At 54.2% G+C, this 25,945-nt stretch overlaps 1 protein-coding gene and 1 long non-coding RNA gene across 12 annotated transcripts in view; one reads left to right on the forward strand and one right to left on the reverse strand.

Annotated features, from left to right (window-relative positions):
• Positions 1-11,589, forward strand: part of AHDC1 (AT-hook DNA binding motif containing 1) — a 69,674-nt gene extending 58,085 nt beyond the window's left edge. For all 11 annotated transcript variants that reach the window (XR_008620508.2, XM_055096227.2, XM_034959246.3 and 8 more), the window contains one exon: positions 11,157-11,589. The gene's annotated coding sequence lies outside the window, so the exon portion shown is untranslated. The remainder of the gene's footprint in view (positions 1-11,156) is intronic.
• Positions 11,590-15,550: 3,961 nt separating this feature from the next.
• Positions 15,551-23,672, reverse strand: LOC117980080 (uncharacterized). The gene is made up of 2 exons (XR_008620510.2): positions 23,484-23,672; positions 15,551-15,771 (listed from the first exon to the last, which is right to left on the reverse strand). It is a non-coding gene; the product is annotated as an uncharacterized LOC117980080 (long non-coding RNA).
• Positions 23,673-25,945: the final 2,273 nt, after the last annotated feature.

Consider the following 25,945-nt stretch of genomic DNA (forward strand, 5'->3'; position numbering starts at 1 on the left):
GCCATTCAAGGCCAGGGTGACTCAGGGTCCTGAAGTCATGTCAGTGGAAACTTGTTGCCCTCTCTCTGCCAGACCCCAGCTCCCCTGGTGCCTGAAGGTGACAAAGGGCAGCATGCAGGAGTCCGGAGGCCTCCGGGAGGACCATTCCCAGATTGGCCACCAACTTCCCACATGCCCTTGACCAAGCTTTTGCCCCTCTCTGGGCCTCAGTTTCCCCATCTTTTCAAGGAAATTTACTTTGATAATCCCTTAGGCTCTCGCAGCTCTGCATGGCAGAGACAATGAAGCAAACTTTTTTTTTTTTTTTTTTTTTTTGGCAGCATCTTTTCCTTCCTAATGAAGCCAGGCCAAGATTAAAATGGCCTTCCATTCCCCATGCGTCTCATTGCAAGCAGCAGAGCCTCAGATCTGAAGCAGGCCAGGGAGAAGCTGCTTAGGGTTTAAAATGTCAAACTCTTGATCCTTCTCACTGGCGGGGAGATGTCTCATGGATAATCCAGAAATGTGAAATAATCCAAAAACCGTTCCTCCCAGGCTCTGGGTGGGAAAATGGACGGGTGTGGGGGCTGGGTGTTTGGGCAGGTCACAGCTCAGTGAAATACATAATGGAACCACCCAGTGAGGCCTGAACGCAGGAGGAACTGGGATGCCATCCAGCCCCACATTCTGGCCCTGCTCCCCACTCAGGGCTGGGAGTTAACTGCGCTGTCCTCAAACCAATGCATTCCATTGTTCTAGAGACATCTGTCCAGCACCCACTAGAAGCCAGGCATTGGGGGCACCACAGTGAACACCACAAATGAGGTACTGGTCCTCAGGGGGCTTCCCATTTAGAGGGAAAGACAGCAAACAGTGGCATTAAGCGTGTGATGATTCCAGCTATGGGAAGCACTGTACAAGAGAAAAAAGCTAGAAGCTTGTGAGCGCACACAGCATGCTGACCGGACCTTGAAGCTGAGGCCTGAGGAGTGATGGGGCTGAACAGCTGGCGGGGAGGGGGAAGAACATTCTGGGCAGAGGGAACAGCAGTGTGGAAAGCCTGGAGGCAGGAAGGGGCTCAGCTTTAAGAAACTGCCTATGGGAAGGCAGTAAAGCTAAGTGAGGGGATGAGGCAAGCGAGGCCAGATCATGCAGGGCATTAGAAGGAGTCTGAATTTCATTCCCAGACACATGGGGATCCACTGAAGAGTTCCCTGCTGGAATTCCCCAGGCCACCGTGGAGCAGGGCTAGTGTTGAAGCAGGGAGACCAGCTGCAGTAGTCCACACATGCAGTGATGATGGCCCAGGCCAAGGTGGTGGGACGGCTGCCCCCTCTCTCTATCTAAGATGACCCACAGGCTCTAGGGCAACCCCCCAGTGCCAGGGGATGATCAAAATCACCACGGGAATGAGAAAGAGTTGGAGATACAGAGAAGGAGAGTGGCAAGGAAAAAGTTCATAGAGGGAGTTGCCACTCTCAACAGAGGGCTTAAGCAGGGAGGACAAGGACACGCTCATTCACCAATAGCAGTGAGCAGTTTTGACGCCAGGCACTGGAGAAGCAGCAGTTGAGCTTAGTTTCCCAACTTGAGTCCCTGTGTGTCCATCCAGTGCTGGGTACTGGGGAGACAAAGCAGGCATGACCCCTGTCCTCCAGTTCAGCCTCCACCCCAGGAAACTAAAACAAGTACACAAAGAACCTGAAAACACCTGGCAGAGAGTGGCAGGTGCCCAGAGGCAGTGAGAAACAAAGATTTGCTGGACAGCTGGGTGTTGTGGTCAGAAGTCAGCCCTCTGCCCCCTTGATGAGAACAGGGACATTTGTGCTGGGCCCTTTATGTAACGCTGCCTCACTGACCCTTCACAGCAGACTATCAGGTGGGGTGTGTCTCCCCACCACAACCCCCTGCCTCCCGCCCTATCCCACATTAGAGTTGAGGAAATGGGTGCAGCTCTGAACCTTGCCCAGGGGATCCATTAGCAGATAGTGGAGCCAGGATTAGAACCCAGTACTGTCCCTCCTGAGCCTGGGTGCTCTGCCATATGGCTGCCTCTCATCTCCCCACGCCTGATTCCCCATCTGCAAAAGGATAGGTTGGATTGGACAATCCCTACACTTTTTTTTTTTTTCTTTTTGAGATGGAGTCTCACTGTGTCGCCGAGGCTGGAGTGCAGTGGCACGATCTCGGCTCACTGCAGCCTCTGCCTCCTGGGTTCAAGCGATTCTCCTGCCTCAGCTTCCTGTAGCTGGGATTACAGGGGCGCACCACTGTGCCCAGCTAATTTTTTTGTATTTTTAGTAGAGATGGGGTTTCACCACATTGGTCAGGCTGTTCTCGAACTCCTGACCTTGTGAATCACCTGCCTCAGCCTCCCAAAGTGCTGGGATTACAGGTGTGAGCCACCGCACCCGGCCCAGTCCCCACAACTCTTGCTGGGTCTGACATCTTAAATGGATTTTGAGGTTCTGTGGAAGAAGCTGCACTGGAGCTCAACCTTCAAGAATAGGCAAGGTTTGCACACATGGAGACCGGGGGAAGAGCATTCTGGGCAGAGGGAGCTGTGGGCAAAGGCAGGTCACATCCCAATGTGGATTAGAAGATAAAAGCTCAGAGGAGACAGAATGGGGAATGTGGAGCCTGACTGATCTGAGAGCTGTGGCTGATGGGACGGGGAACAGAACGGGTCAAGCAAGGAGGGGGCCTTGGCCCTGTGCAGACATCTTCTCTGGGCCTCTAGATGGAAAGTAGAGCCAGACAGACTGGCTCCACGTTGGGCCCTGTGGGCTAAAGATCGACCCTATCAGACCCTGGGGACAGGGGTGGGAGGGTATGAAGGGCCCTCCAAGGTGTTCAGGATTCTCGAGTCCCTCTCCCCTCCCTACTCCCTCTCAGGCCTGACCTGAGGCCAAGAGAAATGTCACAGGTCCTCCAAGGTTACGCCGGCTAGGGCCTGACTGAAGCAGGAAGCAGTTTCCAAGGCCACCATCCAGCCGGGGTCAGCAGGCATGCCCGGGCCTGGACCAGGCCGCAGCTGCTCTGGGCTTTGTCTCTTCGTGTCTTGAAACCTCGAGAGGTCACTTGATCTTGCCTGTGACTCTGAGCAAGAGGCCTTACGTCAGGGCCCAGCCAGTCCTGCCCTGACTCTTCTGGGCACAAGTTCTTCCCCACACTCTCTGAGGCCATCCTCCCTCTGATCCTATCTCTTGCCACTCCTGCAGCCATGTTTAGGCCAGGCCTTGTTCTGAGCCCTCATTTCCTGAAAATGTAATCTCTCCGCGACCATACCAACTCACCCTTCTTCTTTCTTATCTTCCCACTTCCCAGAGCAGGGCCACGGAACTGGAGGGTGGTGGCTGGGAGCCTGCCTGTGGACACAGATAGGCCTCTATGCACAACCCAGTTCCATCCCTTACCAGCTAGGTGACCTGGTGAGTCATGTCACCTGATGAGTCACGTCACCTCTCTGCATCTCTTGTGAGAATTAAATGAGATTACACATGAAGCCCTTGGCCAGGTCCCTGGTACACAGTGAGCACGTAGTCAGTGGCTGGTGATGGGTAGGTAAATACCCCACAGAGGCTGAACTCCGGGGCCTCTGACCAGCCTGTGTGAGTCACACACCTCCAACCCTCGCCTCTTGTACCTTCATGCAGGACCATAGAGCCGGCCCTCCCTTGCCTGTGCCCCTCCTAGGAAGGAGCTTGTATTCTAGTGTGGATTTGGGGCCTTGGGGAGGCTTTGTGATAGCACCTAGTTCTTTGCTTTAGCAATTGGGCCGAGTCCTCCCTGGAGGACCCAAGGACAAAATGACCCGGCTCAGCTAGAAATGCTGTCATCACAGTTATGCACACCAGTCCTCTCCCCCACTGCAAATATGAAAAATATTTTCTTGTGACTGTAATATGTCATGATTTTTCCCCTGGCAGTTGTGCCATCTTTGTCAGCATAACCTTTGCTGCCATAGTGCACTGCGTTTGTGCTGGAAGGCTGGGGGAAGTAGATAAATTCTGTGTTCACACACATGAGCTAGTGACCTGCTTGGGGCCAGGCATTGTATCCAGTGCTGCAGGTATCACTGAGCAAGACACACAGTGCCCTGCCCCCACAGGGCTTGCAGCCTTTTACAGGTGTTTGTTTAAAACCTCCTTGCCAGGCGTGGTGGCTCATGCCTGTAATCCCAGCACTTTGGGAGGCCGAGGGAAGAGGATCACCTGAGGTTGGGAGTTCGAGACCAGCCTGGCTAACGTGGTGAAACCCTGTCTCTACTAAAAATACGAAAATTAGCCGGGCATGATGGCAGGTGCCTGTAGTGCCAGCTACTCGGGAAGCTGAGGCAGGAGAACTGCTTGATCCCGGGAGGCGGAGGTTGCAGTGAGCCAAGATCACGCCACTGCACTCCAGCCTGGGTGACAAGAGCAAAAACTCTGTCTCAAAAAAAAAAAAAAAAAAACCTCCACATGGGCCGGGCACAGTGGCTGATGCCTGTAATTCCAGCACTTTCAGAGGCCGAGGCGGGCAGATCACTTGAGGCCAGGTTGTTTGAGACCAGCCTGGCCAACATGGTGAAACCCTGTCTCTACTAAAAACACAAAAGTTAGCCAGTTGTGGTGGTGTGTGCCTGTAGTCCCAGCTATGTGGGAGGCTGAGGCAGGAGAATTGCTTGAACCCTGGAGCCGGAGGTTGCAGTGAACTACGATCGTACCACTGCACTCCAGCCTGGGCGACAGAGCAAGACTCCATCTCAAAAAAAATAAAAAATAAAAAATAAAAATCCTCCACATGAGCATCACTCTCTAGAACAGGGCCTGGGACACTCCCATGAGAAGGATCAGGGACCACCCTCTAAAACTGTTGTGAGCAGGGCAGGCAGCAGGAGATTCCTGGAGGCAGGAAATGGGTCTTGACAAATTTGAGACTTCAGAGGCTTTAGCTCTAGCTCAGCCATCTGGGTTTCTGGCCCCACTCCCTCCCTGCTCCAAGCACGCACCCCACCCCCAGCCCCCCAGTTCATTCTCCCCATTATGGCCACCAAAGTGCTTGGGTTTTGTTGTTGGGTTTTTTTTGTTTTTTTTTTTTTTTTAGCATTTTTAGATGCACAGTGTCTGGAGTCCCTAAAATATTTATTGGATGAATTGATTAAAACACATCTGCTCCTGTGACTCCATTGCTCTACACCTTCTGATTGCTTCCGTCCCTCTCCAGCCTCCTTCCTTGCCTATAAAATCAAGGCCCAGCTTCCCAGCATGGTATTCAAGGTATTCCAGGCTTCCGTCCTGGCACCTAACCTTTTTTTCAGCCCCGATCTTCCTCACACACACCCTCCCTTAACAGCCAGGAGCATGTGTGGAAACAGGAGGGAGCTCTGGGAGGGCTGGCTCCCAAAGGTGCCCCGTGCTTTTGCTGTTCCTGGCCTGGGTGGCCCTTTCCTACCCCATCTCCCACCTGTCAGTTCCTATCTTTCACTCAGACATCACTTCCTCCAAGAAGCATTCCAGGGTCCTTCTCAGGTCCAATTAATCTCTCACCCTTTCTGCATCCGTGACAGCCCTTCCTGGGAATGCCCTCCTTGCCACGCCATCAACTCCTTTAGGGCAATTACTCATCTCTGGGCACCGTCCTCCCCTCCCCCACCCAGTGTCTCATCATGCCTGGGACATTTCAGGTTTTTTTGTTTTTTTTTTTAACTTGAGTTGAAGAAAAAGCATGTAGAATAGGGAGAATTCTAAGAGGAAAGGTTAAGCCCTGGGGAACGGGATGGGACAATTTCACCCTGTCATCAGGAAGTGCTCCTAATAGAAGGGCAGGGACAGGGTGTGTAAATAAACCAGTTCAAATTCTCAGAGCTCACTGGGCCTGTGGACCTCTCCAAGCACAATCCATCCAGTTTACAAAGAGGGAAAGGTCCTCGCCTGAGGACTCAGAGCCACCTGGTCATTGAAGCACAGAAGGTAGAGCCAGGAAGGGCCCCTGGGGATTGCCTGGTTCCATGGTTCTTGCTCTTTCCTCAGCCTCCACTTCAGTTGCATGTCCAACACAAACCCATCAGGAATGCCTGTCTTTACATATGGCATCTCCAGCTGGAGGGTGGAGAGTGGGGGAGAGAGAGAGAGAGAGAGAGAGAGATGGAGGAGGTGAGGCTAGCCTCCTCCCAGGACAGGTAAGGAATGTGAGGCTCTGAGAGGTGGTAGAGACACAGGGTCACACAAGGCTGGGGAACCCCATTTGGTCCTACTGCCTCACAGCTGGGGAGACGGGAAGAACCTTAAGGAGGGAATGGCTGGCAGAGCTAGAGTTTTAAGGAGCACCTCTGGTCAGTAGTGGACTCACATTTGAAAAAATTCTCAGGCCGGGTGCGGTGGCTTACACCTGTAATCCCAGCACTTTGGGAGGCTGAGGTGGGTGGATCACGAGGTCAGGAGTTCGAGACCAGCCTGACCAACATGGTGAAACCCTGTCTCTACTAAAAATACAAAAATTAGCCAGGCATGGTGGCGCACACCTGTAATCCCAGCTACTCGGGAGGCTGAGGCAGGAAAATTGCTTGAACCCAGTAGGCAGAGGTTGCAGTAAGCCAAGATTGCACTGCTGTACTCCAGCCTGGGCAACAGAGCAAGAGTCCATCTCAAAAAAAAAAAAAAAAAAAAAAATCTCCAGGCCTGGCATGGTGGCTCACCACGCCTGCAATCCAGCACTTTGGGGTGCCGAGGTGGGAGGATCGCTTGAGCCCAGGAGTTTGAGACCAGCCTGGGCAACATAGTAAGACCCCATCTCTACAAAAATACAAACTAGACAGATGTGGTAGCATGCACATGTAGTCCCAGCTACTCAGGAGGCTAAGGTGGGAAGATCGCTTGAGCCCAGGAGTTTGAGGCTGCGGTGACCCTCGATCATGACACTGCACTGCAGCCTGGGTGACAGAGTGAGACCCTATCTCCAAAAAAAAAAAAAAAAAAAAGAAAAGAAAAAAAGCTTCTCTGGAGTAGAGGGAGACACAAACACAGTCTCCCCATCCCTGATTGGGAGCCTCATCGATAATTCAGTGAATTCCAGGTCCAACGGTACTTCTGCATACCAGTTGTGGGCTCAGCCCCCAGGAAGCAGTATCCTCTCCACATGGAGATGACTCACAGGCCTGGCTGCCTAAAAATGTTACAGGGATGGATCAGGCTTTGGGCCTCTGTGGTTTGCCTGTGACCCTTTGTCTTTGGGGCACCATCCCAGTGCCGGAAGATCTCTCCCATCACCTGTTCAGCTCCCTTATTTTATAGAATAGAAACTCAGGCTGCCGCAGTGGCTCACCCCTGTAATCCCAGCACTTTGGGAGGCCAAGGCAGGTGGTTTGCTTGAGTTCAGGAGGTCGAGTCTAGCCTGGGCAACACGATGAAACCTTGTCTTTACAAAAAATAAAATAATTAGCCAGGTGTGGTGATGTGCGCCTGTAGTACCAGCTACTCAAGGTGCTGAGATGGGAGGATCTCCTGGGCCTGGAAGGTGGAGGTTGCAGTGAGCCGTGATTGTGCCACTGCACTCTAGCCTGGGTGATAGAGTGAGAACCTGTCTCAAAAACAAAAAACAAAAAACAAAAAAAACCTGAAGCCCAGAGAGGGAAGGGACTTACTCTGGGTCACACAGGAAATCAGTCTCTCAAATTCTAATGCACTTTTTCTTGTCTGTTTTTTTTTGTTTTTTTTTTTTTTGAGACGGTCTTGCTCTGTCACCCAGGCTGGAGTGGAGTGGCACGATCTCAGCTCACTGCAACCTCCGCTTCCTGGGTTCAAGCAATTCTCATGCCTCGGCCTCCCGAGTAGCTGGGATTACAGGGTGTGTGCCACCACACCTGGCTAGTTTTTGTATTTTTTGTAGAGACGGGGTTTCTCCATGTTGGCCAGACTGGTCTTGAGCTCCTGAGCTCAAGAGATCCACCCACCTCGGCCTCCCAAAGTGCTGGGATTACAGGCGTGAGTCACCCTGCCCGGCCTCATGCACTCTTTTTTGCCTTCTGCTCTACTGCCTTGTTTGACATTGGACCCTTTCAAGAGAGTAGAGACTAGAGAGTAGAGGTTAGACCTTAACTCATGCCCTGGCAGCCAGTGGGCATGAATACATGTTTGCTGTTCACTTAAATGAAAGCACAAATATATATTCCTTTTCCTTTTTGGAGGAGAGCAGCCCCCTCTGGACAACCTGATTTATATGTGCTCTGCAGCACTTTGAATCTCTGCTCAGCTGTCCCTCACTGCTGCCAGTGCCAGTCCCCCCCTTGACAGGCAGAGACCACTTAATGCCCTGGCACCTCAGATGGTGAAACCACCGGAGCATGAGGACTCAGAGGAATGTGGCTCTGCAGTTGTGTGTCACGGAGGCACTAAAAGGTGAAGTCTGCGGAACAGTGGTTGGTGTGCTGGGGGCCGGTGCGTGCTAGCCCTGGGTGTGCAGCAGTACCACATATAGGTTCCTGCCCTGGAGGAGCCAGGTCGGGATGACAAGGGTATCGTAGCTATGGTAACAGGGTGGTCTAAGGAGGTGTTCTGAAGGTGTGCAAGGCCGGAGCTGGACCTTGACATGCTGACCAGACTCAGGTCAGTCCCCGCTCTGTCACTCAGTCAGCGTACGTCTCGGCCCCAGCATGTGCTGGGTAGTGTTCAGCAGTGGTTGAAGAGCCACAGTCTCTCCTGCCACGACCAGGTTAGCTGCCTCCCCAGGACCTTCCGTGGCACAGCCCCTGTCTCCTGCGTGGTAATTACCTGGTTTGGGGTCTGCTTTGCTTTCCCCTCTATCTGTGAGCCTCTCAAAGACAGGAACCAGATCGGTCTTGGTCTCTGCTTTGTCCCCAGTGCCTAGCACTGGGCTGCCTGGCACGTTAGTGTCTGGTCCTGCTTTGTGGAGAGCTGAACCTGGTGAGGTCAGGGTTCCACACAGCCACAGCATTCTCCCCCACCTCCATGAGAACCCTGGGGCTTTTGGGCTTTGATTTCCCCCCTCCCCCGCTCCTTCCCATCCCGAAGATTCTGCCAAAGTCTCTGGCTGGCCAAGTCCTGAAAGCTGGGGAGGGTAGTGGGAGGAGGAAGGTGAGACGCGATGGGCGGCTTAGCAGAGGGTGAGAAAGCCTCCTGCTGCCTGGCCGCAGGCACCGCGGGAATGGTTCTGGCAGGAGCCGCCTGCTGGGCTGAGATCACCATGGAGACCTGGCTTAGAGAGGGTCACTGGCAGTGGCTAAGGGCCTGGGGTGGGGGTGGGGGTGCAGGGATTTGTGCAGAGGCTCCCAGCCTGCCCCGGGGCCCTTGGAGGGAGCAGGGGAGGCTGGCGTTGGACAATATCAGTTTGCCAGTGGTTTGGAGCAGCCCATCCTAAAGTCCCCTTCCCTTGTCACCCCCAACACCCCAACAGAGGTTCTTTAGCTTGGCAACTGTTCTTCAGCCGCAATAGAGCAGTCCTCTGGATAGATGCCCCCAGCGCTCTGGCTCAAGCAGTTACCCCAGATAAAATCATTCTGCTCCCTAATAGACACCCCTCTTGTCTCTGCAGCCTGTTTACTGCCTGACTGTGGAGAGCTTGCATTCATCCCAGCAGCAGCCCTTGCCCCAAGAGCTGCTTTTCTACCTATCACCCCATTGCAGCACAGCTGTCACCCTCCCAGGCACACCGCTCGCCCCTACGGCTAGTATTCCATCCTCCTGCAACTGCAGGCAACCTGACAGCTTAACAAAGATGCAGCTCTTCTCTTCTCCTATGCCTCTGCCTGCCACCTGGTCTGATCCACCAGGATGAGGTGCTGCCCTGCCTCTGCAGGAGCCCACCTGGTTCCCCTGGACCTTGGGGGAGTCCTGGCAAGTCCAGCCTCAGGACAAAAGTCGTCCCCGGGGCTGACTGCCCAGCAGACAGCAGCCGAGGCTGAGCAGAATTTAAATGTGGCTCTGGTAGAAAAGGAAGCCAAGAAAGTACAAGGGAGGAGAGGCTTTCTGCCGCCACCTGATTCCTGCTGGTGTGGGGGAGGACGGATGGGCTCCTAAGGAACCTGAGGAGGCCCTTTCAGCATCCTCACCTCGCCCTTTAATTCGGATGGAGATGGTCGCACACTGAGGGTGGGAGATGTGTGTCTCGGGGCTCTGAGAGGAGGACAGAAGTCTGAAAGGACCAGGCTAATGACTGGAGCTCTTAGGAAGTCCCGAGCCCATCCCTGTCCTTCAGGGGACCTTCTCACTCACCCTAGCAGAGCTGTGAATCCAGGGGATCTAGCCAAGCTGGGGGTCTGGGTAGGGAAGTCAGATCCCCAGGGCCCCGCAAGCATAATGAGAACTGTCTGGGAAAAAGGGGTACTTCCAATCTCGAGTGTCTGGCGATGGGAGGAACTGGGAACTTGGGAGTGTCTGAGCTTCAGGAAGGCAGGGTTAAGCCAAACACAGATGGCATTGTGTTGGGCAGTTTCTCTGTTCTTTCACTGAGAAAGACTTCCTCCTCACCTCACCTCTCTAAGGAACAGAATGGCATTGGTAAGAAGAGGATTGGATTTAGAAGAAATAAAAGCAGTTGTTCACACCTGTGCTGTGTGCTGAGGCCCTGCCCTCCCCATGATGTCATTCCTCAGAACAGCCTAAGTTGGAGGAATTACTAAACTCATCATGACATGAGGAGGCAGGTTTGGAGAGCCCAACTGCCCCAGAAAAATAATAATGAATAATAATCAGTATAATTTATTATGCACTTAAGGACCAGGCTTCATCTGTCCTATACCGCTGAATCCTCCCAGCAAACCAATGGGGTAGTTCAGTTATCTTCTTTTTACAGATGGGCAAACTGAGGCTCACAGAAGTTCAACAACATGCCCAAGGTCATAGCACTATTAAAGGGTGGCACTGGTATTTGAACTCAGCTGTGTCTGATTCCAGAGCCCAAGCTCTTAACAAATTCCACTGCCTGGAACCCCAACTCCTCACCCAGCACCTGCTTCACCCTGTGTTTTGGGGCTTGGACACGCATATTTTACAGATGGGGAAACTGGGCTCAGAGAAGGCAGGTCTGAGTTTTTGTGAGAAAGAACAGTGGTTAGCTTTCCCCCTCACCCCGCTGAATCCTGGGAGGAGCTGGGTGGGGGTCTCCCTCTTCACTTCCCTGATCTCAGAGCACAGTCGATGCCTGCCGCTCACTCCTGCCTCTTCTCTTGTGTTTCTTTGCAGCTTTCAGAAAACCAACGCCAAGATCCCTCCCAGCGTCCACATCGTCCTCTGGCAGGAGCTCCTGCCCCTCTGCCTCCCACCCTGCCCCCTACACCCCCTGCAGACCCATCTCCCTCCACCCCCTCCCACCCATCTCCTCCACGCAGAAGCCGAAGGTGAGCCCTTTCTGCACAAAACCAGCAATTGTAAATACTTTTTAAAAATGTACAAAACTTAAAAACAAAACACAGTTTTAGAAAAAGACAAAAAAAAGAGAGAGCGAGAGAGCGAGCGTGTGCAAGAGGTTGCGAGCGGGGCCCCGAGGTGTCCAGAGCCCCTGCAAGTATGCACTGAGAAATTTATCTACAGGTCGTTTGACAAAAATGAACAATATCCTATTTATTGTATATACTGTTTTATTATAAATCGTGGATTGTATATTGCATTCTGTAAACCTGCTGTGGTCCCGTGGTGTGCAAATTCGCATGGTGGGGGGGAGGGAGAAGAACCTCTTGCGGGAGCTTTTTTTTTCTTTCTTATTTTTCACTCTTTTGGGTTTTCTCTTCTGTTGTTGTTGTTGTTGTTTTCTGTTGGCAGGACACACCCAAAGATCCAAGTTTGTATTAAAAAGAAATGAAAAAAAGCAAAAAAAAAAAAAAAAAAAAAAAACCAACCTTGTGTCTTGTGAAAGGGGGAGTGAGGGTGGAGGGAATGGAAGGGACACCGCTGGGTTTTGTCACCAGCTACTGGTTCTCCAGAGGAGTTGAAATACCTACACGTGTTCCTGGCCACTGAGTTTTCCCTTCTGCCTGAGATCTGGGTGACCCTTGCATCTGGGTTCCCCCTCATTTCACTCCAGGCCCTGCGTCTCCCCTGCCTCTGAGCTCCCCACTCTGCTGCTGAGGACATCCTGGCCCTTGATGATGCGTTCAGTCCCAGGTCCAGGGATTCTGCCTCTTGGACCTCCATTTTGTCCTAGGTCCTGGGTCTCCTCTGACTCTCCCTATATTCTATCCCAAGTCCAAGGTCTCCCCAAATGCTGGGTTTCCTCTCCCTGAAGAACCTCCATCATGGGCTCCTGCTTCTGGACCCCCTTATTCCATCCAAGGTCCCAGGTCTCTGCCTCGAGTCCCTTTGTGTGTCCTGTGTATTCGTGGCCTTTGGGCCTCACAGTTCTACTCTGGTTCAGGGACATCTCTCTTGGCGACACTCATTCCGTCCTAAGTCCCGGAACCCTCATGGGGCCTCCCTTTCCCACTAGGAATGGAGTGCCCCCCGTCTATGTATCTCCCATTTGCCCCAGGTCATCAGTCTTCTCTGCTTCCAGGCCCCTCATTTTACCCCAACACCCCCACATCTGCTTATGCAGAACCTGGGATATGACGAGGCCAGTCACCCCAGTGTTGCTCTGCCCTCCCCTTTCTGTCTACCCTGAACTCCAAATGTTTCCTCCCTGCTTTGGCAAACTTTGGAAAAAGAAAACTCCTAACCCTGTGCCTGCGTCTGGTGGGCCTGGAAGAGCTGAGCTGTTTCCTGATCCCTGACTTTGGGGACCTCTTGGGTGTCCTTGCCCAAATGATGCCCACTTTGGCCTCCCTGGTCTTTGGGAAGCAGTTTTTCCCATAGACTTATTTTATGTTTAAGTTCTGCTGAGTGTGGCTTCACGTCCCTCCTCAGTGAAGCTCAGGGAGATGCCAAGGGATTGTGCCACGGGGCCTGCCCTCCCTGACCCAGCCAGCTAGGCCCTGGCCTCAGGAGAGTCAGAGGAGCCCGTGGTCTGAGGAGGAAACACACCTTCTGGGCACACCTGTCTGGAAGAGGCAGGAGGACTCAGGTCACAGTCCCCTGAAACTGTAGCCTCTGTGCTAGATGCAAAAAGCTCATCCACCCACCAAGCCCCCTCCCTGCATCCCCCAGACTCAGAGATGAAGACATTACGCTACGCTTCCTGACTGCGGACGGGGAAGACAACACTACACTCAAGCTAACGATGCAGTATGAGCTGGAAGTGGGGGCAAGAAGCAGTGAGACCGCCTGAGAGTTAGGGAGGAGGGCTTCTCTGAGGAGAAAGCTTCTACAGAGCCAAGCCTAAGGTGCTGGGCAGAAAAGTGAGGGAGTTCTGGAGGAGGAAGAGGATGTGCAAAGGCCCAGAGATGCGAAAGGGTAACAGGAGGCAGGAGCCACAAGCAGTTAGCTCTGTTGGGCACACGCTGTGTTTAGGGAGGGGAGAGGGCTTTGGCAAGGTCACTCTGGGTAAGGTGGAGGCTGGTTGGAGCAGGTGGGCAGCATCAGAGAAAGCAGTGGGTGAGGCTCAGATAGGCCAACCACAGAGAAACCTGTGTTCAGCCTCAAGAATCACCCGCAGGGAGAAAATGCCTGTGTTCAGCGGCTGCTGAGGAAGAAGAAGAGACTCGGGGAGGCTGTCCAGGTGGGGCAGGCCGGGCCCAGTTGGCTTCAAGGGAATCAGAGTGGGGCCTGGTGAGTCCGGCTGAGGGCTCAGAGGAGTGGCGGCCCAGAGGAGGTTTTGGGGAGGGGAGGAGACAGTGGTGGATTGCTCAGTGGAAGGGACTGGGGATCAACATGAGATAGGTCTTGAGAAGGGGAGGAAGGGCAGTGAAGGGTTGTGGGCCCCAGGGCTCTGGAACTGGGGCAGAGAGAGGAGACCCAGGAAGGAAATGGGAGTTTGACGGGTTGATTATGGCACAGTGAAGGGGCCCCTTAACTCGAAGGGAAGATGGGGGTTCACTATGAAGAGAGGGGCATAGGGAGAGGGAAGTGATGGGAGGAAGGCTTGGTGAGAACAGGGGCTCCAGGAGATGGGAACGGAGGGGCAGCAAGAGAAAGGGTGCTCAGGAAGGGGAGGGGTTTCAGCCTAGGGTCTGCTGCTTAGTAAGGGGTGAGGCAGGCTGTGGTGTATTTTGGAGACCAGACTCGGGAGATGGACCAGGGCCTCTGGGATGGAAGGTTCTCTGTGCCCTTAGTTAAGGGCAGCAAAGACCCTGCACAGTGTATGGTGCAGGTTTGGGGCACACCCTGTTTTGATCTGTTCTTTTCAGAGGTCAGGGTCCTACCACCGCCCCAGTGCCACACCTGATCCCAGAATGCATCAAGGCAATGTGGCTCTCAGATACGTGGGTTTCGCCATCATTTATTAAACACTTCCCTGAGGTGTTCATTCTTCAGAACAATCTTTGAGGTAGAGAAAGATGCTCACTTGGTTTACAGATGAGAAGACAGGTTCCCAGACACAGAGTAAGGGACTGGTCCAAAGCTCACGTGGAAAGTGGCAGAAGTAGGTTGGCCTAGGCTTTAGGCCCTTCCTTTATTTTTTTCCCCCTTTTTGTATTTTTCTTCTATTTCTGCTTTTTAGAGATGGTGTCTTGCCATGTTCCCCAGGCTGGTCTCAAACCCCTGACCTCAAGCTATTCTCCAGCCTTTGCCTCCCAAAGTGCTGGGATTACAGGTGCGAGCCACCACGCCCAGCCTTTTTTTCTTTGTTAAATTTTTTTCCTGCCTGGTGCGGTGGCTCACGCCTGTAATCCCAGCACTTTGGGAGGCCGAGGCGGGCAGATCACCTGAGGTCAGGAGATCGAGACCATCCTGGCTAACATGGTGAAACCCCGTCACTACTAAAAACACAAAAAATTAGCCGGGCGTAGGCGCAGGCGCCTGTAGTCCCAGCTACTCAGGAGGCTGAGGCAGGAGAATGGTGTGAACCCGGGAGGCGGAGCTTGCAGTGAGCCAAGAGCACGCCACTGCACTCCAGCCTGAGCAACAGAGCTAAACTTCGTCTAAAAAAAAATTTTCCCCTTTCCTTTTTCTTTTTCTTTTCTTTTTTTTTTTTTTTTATCCCTAGACAGAGTCTTGCTCTGTCTCCCAGGCTGGAGTGCAGTGGCGCAATCTCGGCTCACTGCAACCTTCGCAGTTGCGGCAATTCTCCTGCTTCAGCCTCCCAAGTAGCTGGGATTACAGGTGCCCGCACGCCCAGCTGATTTTTGTGTTTTTACTAGAGACAGGGTTTCACCATGTTGGCCAGGCTGGTCTTGAACTCCTGACCTCGTGATCCGCCCACCTTGGCCTCCCAAAGTGCTGGGATTACAGGCGTGAGCCACTGCACCTGGCCTTTCTTGCTTTTTCATAACAGTTTTAAGGCGGGGCGGGGGGCGGAATCTGCTTATAAAATCCAAAAATTAATCCATTCTATAATTTAAAAATTTTTAATAATAGATATATGGCACTTATATATGCCAGCTGTTCCAAACGCTTTGCATATGTATTAATGCATTTGGTCTCCACCAGAATCCTATGAGGCTTCGTTGTAATGATTATTATCCCCATTTTACAGACCGGAGACTCAAGTGCAGAGAGGTAATTTATGAAGACCACTCAGTGAGTACATTCAAACCAGAACTTACTAAGTGGTGACACCAGAGTTCAGACCAAGCAGTCTGGCTCAGAAGTCTGTGCTTCACTGTACAGTTAAAAGTGAAAATCCTTGGGCGCGGTGGCGCGCGCCTGTGGTTCCAGTTCCTTGGGAGGCCGAGGCAGGAGAATCGCTTGACCTGGGAGGCACAGGTTGCAGTGAGCTGAGATGGCGCGACTACACTCCAGCCTGCGTGACAGATCCAGACTCCATCTCAAAAACAAAAAAACAAACAAAAAAAGTGAAAATCCTCTCTACTCCCATCCCTGGCTATAACCCCTGTGTCAACACTTGTTAGTCTATTCATGTACATAAGGGGTTCTAGATCCTAGAAAGGAATTGCCTGGAGAGCTTCAAAATGCCGATGCCCAAGTCCTACCCCAAAATATTCCAATTTTATGGGTCTGGGGTGGGGCCTGGGCATGGGGATTTTTGAAAGCTTCTTGGGTGGTTCCAACGCACAGCCCACTGGATAACCTCTAATTGAGCTGTTGAGCTGAGTGTCACACACACCTGTATTTAGTGTACTGTCCTAGGTGTGTGTACACTGTGATATCCATTAGCGTTTTTCACTCTGAGTGGCTGTCAATTACTATGGGTTCTCCCCCACACCAGAGACCTGGTATGAACATATTTATTCAAACATTTCTTAAGCACCTTCCAGGCACCGTCAAAGGCACTTGGGGACTCAACAGTGAGCAGGACAGTCAGGGGCCCTGCCTTTGAGTGTCTAATCTGATGGAATTGACAAATTTAGTCGTGCATTTTTCCCTGTGAGTGGCAGGGGTTCGAGCCCCTTGAGGGTTGCTGAGAGGGGGAAAGAGGGGTGGACATCTGACCCTCAGACCTTAGGACGGGGAGAGACTTTCTGGTGTGGCTGTGTATGCTGGGTCTTCTGGCCCTGTGTGGATGAGATTGAGAGAGGGAGTCCCAGGGCATGTTTCTGGGCTTGAATGAGTGTGGCTGGCTGTGTGGCATGTGTGTAAAGGTGTGCATGATTTGGGCCTGTGAAAATGTGGACGGTGGTGGTGGGGAGAGGAGGTTTTGAATGGAGGAGGGCTGTGTACAAGGTAGGCACTAGCCCAGTGCGTCACACAGATGCACACATGCATGTACACGTGTCCACACACACACAGCCAGCTGTGAGGAGGAGGCTGGCTTCCAGTCCCAGGGCCAGGAGAACTCTGCTTTGGGTATGTGGGGGAGGCACAGCTGGGGCTGGAAACTCTAGAGTGGGAGGGAGGGAGAGAGGAAGGGAGGCTGAGGAGCCGCATCCTTGATCTCTTCTGTTTCTGCAGTTCCGGACGCCGTGCTCTGGGTCTCTGTGTGCCTCTGAGTCTCCCTCTCTCTAATGTCCGGATCTTGGCATCTCTGTGCCTCTCTTCTCAGTCTTGGGCTTTGAGGCTGATCACGTGACTGGGTCTCCACCTCTCCAGCCTACTTGGCTGTGTCTCCCTCCATGTCTCTGTCTCTGCCTCCATGTCTGCCTCTGCCTCTGCCTCCGTGTCCTTCCCTGTCCTTGCCAGGTGGGGGGAGGGGGGCCCAGTGCTCAGGGAGCAGGTGTCGGCTCACTCAGGCAGCAGGGAGTGAAGCCGAGGAGGGCAAAGAGCCAGCAGCCCCTGGACACACAGCCACACTCCAGGAGACGTGGGGGCACTCACAGGAACACACAGTGATATGCATGGAGAGAGGGGCTCCTGAGGGCACTTACAGGGACATAGACGTACAAAAGTCCACACACAGCCACACCCGAAACACTCAGGGATGCCAGACAGATATCCACGGGCCACACACAGACACAAAGGCGCACACACAGGTACTCATTCTGGCACACACGGACATCCAGAGTCGCCGACACACCCAGGGCGTTCCTCCTGGGGAAAACCCAGAGACATGGACGCGCACACGGACACACACACACCCCTTGGGCTCGTACAGACACAGATACAGAGGCACAGGTACGCTCGGTTAACTGGCAGTCACACTCAGGCACTCGGGGCTAAGGAGGCAGATGAGCACAGACAGGCACAGACCCTCCAGGACAATCGGAGACCGACATAAAAGCACAGCAGGCCGGCCGAGGGACCCACTGAGGGGCACACCCAGGCGCGGGCAGAACGTCCTCAAGGACACACTCTTCCCTCGGGCCTCACTCTGGAGCACCTGGGGACACGCCCATGGGCGGCTGCACGGGCGGCAGGACGCCCCAGCGCACCTGGCGCCCCCGGCGTTCCCCTAGGCGCCCGAGCCGAGTGTGCGTGCGTGCCCGTGCGCGCCGCCACCTGTGGGAGGAGAGGTGCGCGCTGCGCCCGGGGCTGCCCGCCTAGCGCTGCGCGGGGGGAGCTGTTGCCATGGCGCGCAGAGCGCGGCCGCATACTAATGGGGCGGCCACGGGCGCTGCCCCCACAGCTGCCCCCCTGCCGGCCGGGCTCCCTCCTCCAACTCCTTCCTCCGGCTCCAGCCAAGTCACCCCGGGGCTGGCGGCCCTGGCCCACGCACCCCACCCGGTGGGCCTGAGCCCCTTGCCTAAGGCCTAGGGGCCCTCGCCTCCCCTTTCCTGGCAGAGAAGTCCCAGGCCGGGCAAAGGGCGGCGCTGGGGCCGGCGAGGGCGAGGGCGAGGGCGAGGGCCTGGGCGCTGCGGGGGCTGCCTGGCCCGGACTCAGGCACCAAGCGGGCACGGCAGCTGGGAGCGCAGGTGCTGCCCTGGAAATGGGGTGGTTGTCCTGGGAGGGGGCGGGAGAGGGGAAATAAAGGGGGAATTTAACCCTTCCTTCCCCCAGGCTTGGCTGGGGAGGGGAGAGGCCTTGACCAAGCCCTGCGCCATCTGCCTCCAGCGTCTCTCCAGTCCTGGTTGTGGCTGCTCTGAGGGTCCCCATCCCTCAGGACGTGCTCCTCATCACTCCAGGCCCTAAAGTGACTGGTGAAGTTAGGGGTGTGTGAAGTGCCCCAGGACTAGGTGGAGGGGGTGGTGGCACGTGAAGGGTTAATACGTCCTCATACCTTGATTCCAGTCCCGGAGCTGCCCTGACCCCCTACCCCCTCAGTCCCGCTGTGTTAATTGGCGCGGAGGGGTGAGGCCTATCCTGGCGTGGGGGGAGCCAGCAGAGGGTTTGCAGGTAGAGGCAGTGGGAGGGGGCCTAATGGAGGGGGGAGCCAGGCGGTTGCCTAGCAACCCCACAGCTGTCTGTTGACCTAGAAGAAGCTGCGCCGTCTTGACACAGCTGGTGTTTACATGTAACCGAGGCTCTGGCTTAGCGCTTGCTTGGAGGAAAGCTGAGGTAGGGCCCTCGTGGCAGCCTGGCCCCGGCCCCCGGCTGTCGTGGGCTCCCTGCCTGCCTGCCCTCTTTGCTTCAGCTCCCACCTGAAGTCCAACGGAGAAAGAGTGGGAGAGCAGATCTCAGGGTTGCAGGCTTTGGGGCTGGGGAAAGTTGCTGAACACACACACACATACACACACACACACACACACACACACACAATGCCTGAGGCCTTCCACACAGAAATGGTGGGAGATTAGGAAAAGCAGAGGCAGATTCCAACCCACATGGAAAACACCAACATACAGAGGGACACGTGGCCCTACAGACCTGCAAAATCAAACTGACCTAGGCACGCAACACAGGCACGGAGGTACCGCAGACATAATGACAACCAGGAAGACAGACACACAGAAACATGGTAATTGAAACACTGACACACAGATGCACCCACATACACCTCCATACACAGAACAAACAGGCACTGACCTTCTGACAGAGACACACACCCGAGCACACTGACACACAAACAGAAACCCCCCATGGTGACATCAGCAACTCCCACATGAATGCAGAGTCCATCCCTGCTAGTATCTGCAGGCCTGCACAATGAAAGGCAGAAACCCACATACACAGTCATCCATGTGCACACACAAGAACACAGAGAAGGTCGGGTGTGGTGGCTCACGCCTGTAATCCCAGCACTTTGGGAGGCCGAGGCGGGCAGATCACCTGAGGTCAGGAGATCGAGACCATCCTGGCTAACATGATGAAACCCTCTTGCTACTAAAAATACAAAAAATTAGCCGGGTGTGGTGGCACACGCCTGTAGTCCCAGCTACTCGGGAGGTGTCAGAGAGAGACTCCGTCCCCCCAAAAAAAAAAAAAAAAAAGAACACAGAGAAACATACAATACACTCAACTTGTACTGATTGACCACAGTGCCCAAGGCAGGCAGTCGCTGACACCACTGATGCAGGCAGGAGCCCGACATGTGGAGAGGCACAGGTCCCCAGAGGACCACGGGCCCTGACATGTCCCACCTGCACCCACACAAGTACCCATAGCACAAACACGTGCCAGCCTAGGGTGTGGTGTGGGCAGAGCTGAGACTCCTCCCTACCCACAAGCTCATCATCACAGCAGATCTGCCCTGGGGTCAGAGGGCCCTAGTGGCCCCAGAACCAGAGCCCAGTGAAGCCCTGTCTGGCCTGGGCTGCATCCGTAACCCTCAGGCTTAGGGAGGAGACAGCACCAGCCTTTTCCCTGGGAGCCCCTGGTCTGAAGGAGACAGAGCTCTGTCCCCTGGAGTCCCTGGATGGGCAGAAGAGGCACAGACCTGCTCTGTGGAGCTCCAGTCTGATGGGGGCCATATCTCCTTGCCAGGTAGACAGACACACAGACACACACAGCTCCTGGGGGGTTCTTGAGGGCTTCCTGAAAGAGGTGAGCCTGAAGCCTGGCTTTGGAGCCCAAGAGGAAAGGGGGAAGGGTGTGTACGGAGGAGGGCCTCCCTTCCTTCCCCTGTACCCCGCCCCCTCATCCAGCAGTTCCTCCTCCCCGCAGGGCCCAAGGGGCCGGCTGGGGCCCCACAGTCCCATCAGCCCAAGCAGTGAGCAGAAGGAGGAGAGCAGATATTTTTAGCTTCTCTGCCACTGACATTTCGCAGCAGGCGACCTGGGGTGAAGCTGAGTGAGTGCTGAAGGCTGGGAGAAGCCGACAGCGCCTTCCCACCCCCATGTACAAGCACACACAACTGTGCACACACACAGTTGTGTGCAATGCTCACAGACGTGGCCCAGCTTCAGGTACACAGTCACACGCCTAGACACACATGCACCTGTGCACGTACTTGGTTCATAGGCCACTTATGCTAGAAACCTCACACACTCAAGACACAAAAAATTTATCCATTCACACACCCAGACACACACGCACGATTCATACACCTAACACACTTCCCACACCCTGCCAAGCATGCACACTTTCATTCATCATTCATTGGAGAAATATGTATACAGTGCCTACTAAGTGTTGGGCCCTATTCTGGACACTAGGAATAGATTAGCAAAATAGTTAGCAAAATAGATAAAAATTTCAGTCCTAATAGAGTTTACATTCTGACAGGGGAAGTTTGACAATAAACAAAAAATAAAAAATAAAGTATAGCCTTAAGAACCACAAATATAGGCCAGGCACGGTGGCTCGCACCTGTGATCGCAGCCCTTTGGGAGGTCGAGGTGGACAGATCACTTGAGGCCAGGAGTTCAAGACCAGCCTGGGCAACATGGCAAAACCCCGTCTCTACTAAAAATACAAAAATTAGCCAGGCGTGGTGGCACACGCCTGTGATCCCAGCTACTCGGGAGGCTGAGGCACGAGAACTGCTTGAACTCAGGAGGCAGAGGTTGCAGTGAGCCGGGATCCTGACACTACACTCCAGCCTGGGTGACAAGAGTGAAACTCCATCCAAAAAGAACCACACATATAACCTAATCCCCCAAAATACACAGCCGCACATGTGAACAGCTTCCTAATATTCACTGCTCCACAAATACACACAACTGCACACACAACCTACAGGCAAGACTCATACAGGTAACTCCACACATATACCTCAAGACAATTACAAACATGTATACACATCCACACATATACGCAGTTACACATTTAACATGTAAATACTTAAGCAATTCAAACACATGATACATATTCATCCAGACACACACACACACACACACACAACACACACAATTGTACAGAGCTATACAGTTCACCTGCCTACATACACAGGATACAGCCTCCCTAAGAACATGTAAGGCAGGTTCACACAAATCCTTCCACACATAGACAACCACTCCCTGCCGGTCATAGACACACATTCCTGCAGTCCTTCCCCTCCCCACTGAAATCCCAGCTTGTCTGCCACTGGGTCATGTATGTTCATGGGTGTCCACACAGAGTCCTAGCATACTCGCAACCTCACGCACACTCTCAACAACCCTGCTGCAAAGAGACCACACACACTAAGTCAACGCATGCCCAGGTTCATGCCCCCTAGGTACCTGCAATCCCCTCCCTCCTTTTCCCATGAGGGCAGTTCGGTCACTGCACCCCACACCTGCACCCCGAATACTGACCCCAGGACTCCAACCCAGCTGCCCCCAGGGTTTGGGGGTTGGGCCCAGACCCTACAGGAGCCCTGGGGTCCCCTCCCCAAGGCCCCAAGAGACAGGACTCAGAGTCTCTGAACTCAGAGCTCGCCCCTGTGCCCAGGCTGGAGGTGGAGGTAAAGGGCAGCCTGGGCTTCTCAGCTCTGCCGCCAGTGCCCTCCCCTTGCTCTTCTCTCCTCCTTCCTCTCGTCTCAAATTCCTTTCGTTCTGTTTCTCTGTCTCCCCATCCCACCCCTATCTCTCCAATAGCCCTTGGCCAAAAACCAAGCCCTCTTCTCTTCCATATTCTGCCAGAGGGTATTGAAGCCCTGTGACAAACAGATGGACTAACAGGCAGACAGACATATCACTTGGGCAGCAAAAGCAACACAAAAAAGAGGTCGTTGTCATATCCCGAAGACCTGGGAGGAAGAAAAGATAAATGGACCAAGGGAAAGATAAGACTAAGTGGCCCATGGGCCAACATGCACAGCTAGGAGAAGGAGCCCTGGATTCCAGTCCTGGTTCTGCTGTGTGACCCTGGATCAGCTGCTGCTCCTCTCTGGGTCTTTTCTGCCTCTGTACAAACAGGGAGTTGCGGTAGGTGTTTTTTTGAGGCAACAGGACTCTCAAAGACACTGCAGCAGTTGTATAAACAGGGAGAGGAGCTGGGGGCCTTGAGGGCCTGGTTAGAGCCATAAAAGCCCCTCCCCAGAGGCTCTCCGCAGCCTCTTCCCCGCCCTAGGCCTGGGCTCCAGTCTGGGTTGAAGCACCAGAGGCCAACAGCACCCCCTGCCCCCAACATGCATAAACACATGTGCTCCTCCGAGACTCAGCTACTTCCTTTGCCCTCTCTGGACCTCAGTGTCCAGGCTTGTGCATTTAGGGGCTCAGGTTTGGGCTCTGTGCCTATGAGCCAGTCTATGTGTGCACTGTCTGTCTGTCTGTCCGTCTGCCAGCAGCCTTCAGGCGCCAGGAGGGGAGGCAGCAGTGGAAGGTGGGGGCAGGGAAGGAGGTAGCGTTGACAAGTTCCAACGTCTGGCTTTCCCTCCTGGAAACCCCGAGCTGGGGCTGGCCCCCCCTTCCCTTCCTGTCTCTCTCGCTCAAGCACGTCCCTTCTAAGAGCCCCTCTCTGCAGACGCCCCCAGTGGAACCAAGCCCAGATTCGCTGCCAAGAAGGCCGACATTTCTTAGACTTGCCACGTTAAAGGGGCCTGCACAGGCACGCACTCAAATCCCCCCCTCCATGTCCTCCGCCTGTGCACATTCAGGCGACCCGAAACACACAAAGACACGGTTGGACACAGCGGCCACCTGTGCACACAGGAGGTAGCACATGGAGCGCATCTGACCCCGGGCTCACAGACAAGTACAAACATAGCCATGGACTCCCTCCGCCCTCCTCCATTCAGCCTGCCACAGACCCAAGCACGCAGTTTCCAGCACACCGCGCTCACAGACACGCACAAACGCAGTCACACGCAGGGCCTTGCCACATAGAGAAACAAGTGCAAACCTGTAGCACAGCACCGTCACCATCACCACCACCGCCGCCGCCACCGCCCTGTGTAAATGCAACCACAGAAACACAATGCCTGTGCTGCCTGTTCCCTGTACACACAGCCAAGCATATACAGTCACACAGTGTTCCCCTGAGTCACTCTCAACAACCACACAGACAAAGTCTGTTGGGCACAGAGGCGCCCATACCCATCCTCTGGACATTTGGACTAGCCCACACCACCAGTACTGTGCCTTCCTGGGCACAAGACATGCACAAAATCCCAGCCACCTGCAGAGTTCCCTTCTGCACACACACTGTCCCTTGCACATACACAGACAAGCTCAAACCCACAGTTATGCTGTTATCCTCTTGTACACCATAAAATCACAGGGGCTCCCAACACACCCAGATGTGACATACACAAACTCAGGCACACGTACCGACTCTTTTGTGCATACAAAGATTTATTGGCACTGACGTGGTGCCCATCCGCTACCATGTGCACACACTGCTAGATCTCGCACGTCTCTGTACACAGGCCTGCGTTCAAACTCAGGGCACACAGCTTTCCCTTGTGCTTACACAAACACACAGTGGCCCCCGATGTCGGCACAAACCCACACACATAGCATCATCACCTGTGCACATTGAGGCAAACACAGACTCACAAACCACCCCAACGTGCTCTTCCATGCACACACATATGTGTGCATGCTCCCACAGACAGACCCAGCTATCGGAACCTCATTCTCAGACACTGCAGTCCCCTGGCCCCCAACCCCAGCTTCCTGCCTCCTTCCCTTGGCCGGCGAGGGTGGGGAAGGGCTGGGAAGGCTGGGGGCTGGCTCAGCCCTTGTTCCCTCCCTCCACCGGCTGGCTCGCTCCCTCCTGTCTGGCAGAGTCAGCCAGCCAGCCCAGCCCCGGCTCCGGCAGCCCTGACTGCTCTGGGCAAACTCTCGGCGGGTTGGTCTCGGCTGATGCCGCATCAGCAGCAGCAGCAGCAGGGGCGAGAAGGCTGAGGGTGGATGCCAACGTGGCAGACGGCAGGCAGGGCGGCAGGAAGGAAGCTGGGCCCGTTCTGCGCCCACTCACTGGGGGAGACAAAACCAAGGGGGCTGGATGAGCAAGCAAGGCAGCTGGGCAGGGGACCTCGTGCACAGCCTGGCTCTGGGCCCACACTGGCCCCAGACTCACGGAGTGACCTTGGGGAACTTGCTCCCCCTCTCTGGCTCTATTTGCCCCTTCAGCAAGTGGATAGTATGGACTGGACACTCCTCCAGGTCCAAATCCTTGCATCCAATTCAATGCTCTGTGGCCTCGGGCTAGTCCCTTCCCCTCTGGAATCTTAGCCTTTCAGCCCAACAATAAAAATTCTTCACCTCTGTATGGCTACGACTACTGATAAAAGGTTTTCAATCTACAAAATTAGCACCATTTTATAAATAAGAAAACTAAGGTTCAGAGAGGTCAAACAATCCACCCAAGGTTACCCAGCAAGAGAGTGACAGAGCTGGAACAAGACCTCAGGGCTTCTGCTTTAGTCTCCAAAATCAGTACTGCCTCCCTTTTCTTCCAGCCATCCCATGCCCCAACTCACCCTTCAGGGTTGTCTGCCCACACCACCTCCCAGCCCTGGGCCCCACTAGAGCCACCTGGCTCTGCCCTGGGGAGTCAGGGTGCAAAGGCCAGACAGGCCTCCCACCAGCATTCCAGCTGCCACTGGGAACACAGCTGTCAGCAGGGCCGGGAGAGCCAAAAGCCGCCTCCCCAGCAGGCCCGCATAATTGGTACATTGTCAGCTCAAAAACAGAACTGCTATGGGATCTTGGGCTCTCCAGGCCTCAGTTTCTTCATCTGGCTGGCTGTCGTGGATCGGAGGAGATGATCTCCAAGGGCCTTTTCAGTTTGGAGTGTTGCCTAAGGAGTGACCGAGGGAGGAGGCAGCTGTGCCAAGGTCCCCAGCCAGCCACGGGTGTGCCTCAGGTGTCCAGAGCCCTGGAATTGGGTCTCTGCCTCACCTTTAGTTTGGGGTGGGATCTGCATCCTCTCTGAGGTCCCACAAAAGGGAAGGGCTTGGAGAGAGTTTGCAGGCCGGATGGATAGACACACAGATGGAGGAACAAAGGTCTGAAGGAGAGAAGGAAAGAAAGTCTTCAACCTGCACTGAAGGAGGGTGCAAAGGCAGAAGACCGAGGGAGGCCCCCATGCCCTTCCTTTGTTTCTTTCGCCACCCTCTCCTGAGGCTCACTCTGCCCAACCCCACAGGGCTCAGTCTGTGGGAAGGACAAATGTGGGACAGTCACAGGTGGGTGCAGCATGCTGTGGGATGAGCCCGGGGACTGTGGAGGAGGCCCTGCTGGTTTGTGGGGGTGAAGAAGATTCTGGGGGAGGCATCACAGGTAATGAGCTCAGGTTTCCAGGAAGAGGAAGAGTTAGCCTGTATGTGCAATGATTACCCCCATTTTACAGATGGG

The sequence above is a fragment of the Pan paniscus genome, chromosome 1 (genome assembly GCF_029289425.2).
Source record: "Pan paniscus chromosome 1, NHGRI_mPanPan1-v2.0_pri, whole genome shotgun sequence".
Taxonomy (NCBI): domain Eukaryota; kingdom Metazoa; phylum Chordata; class Mammalia; order Primates; family Hominidae; genus Pan; species Pan paniscus.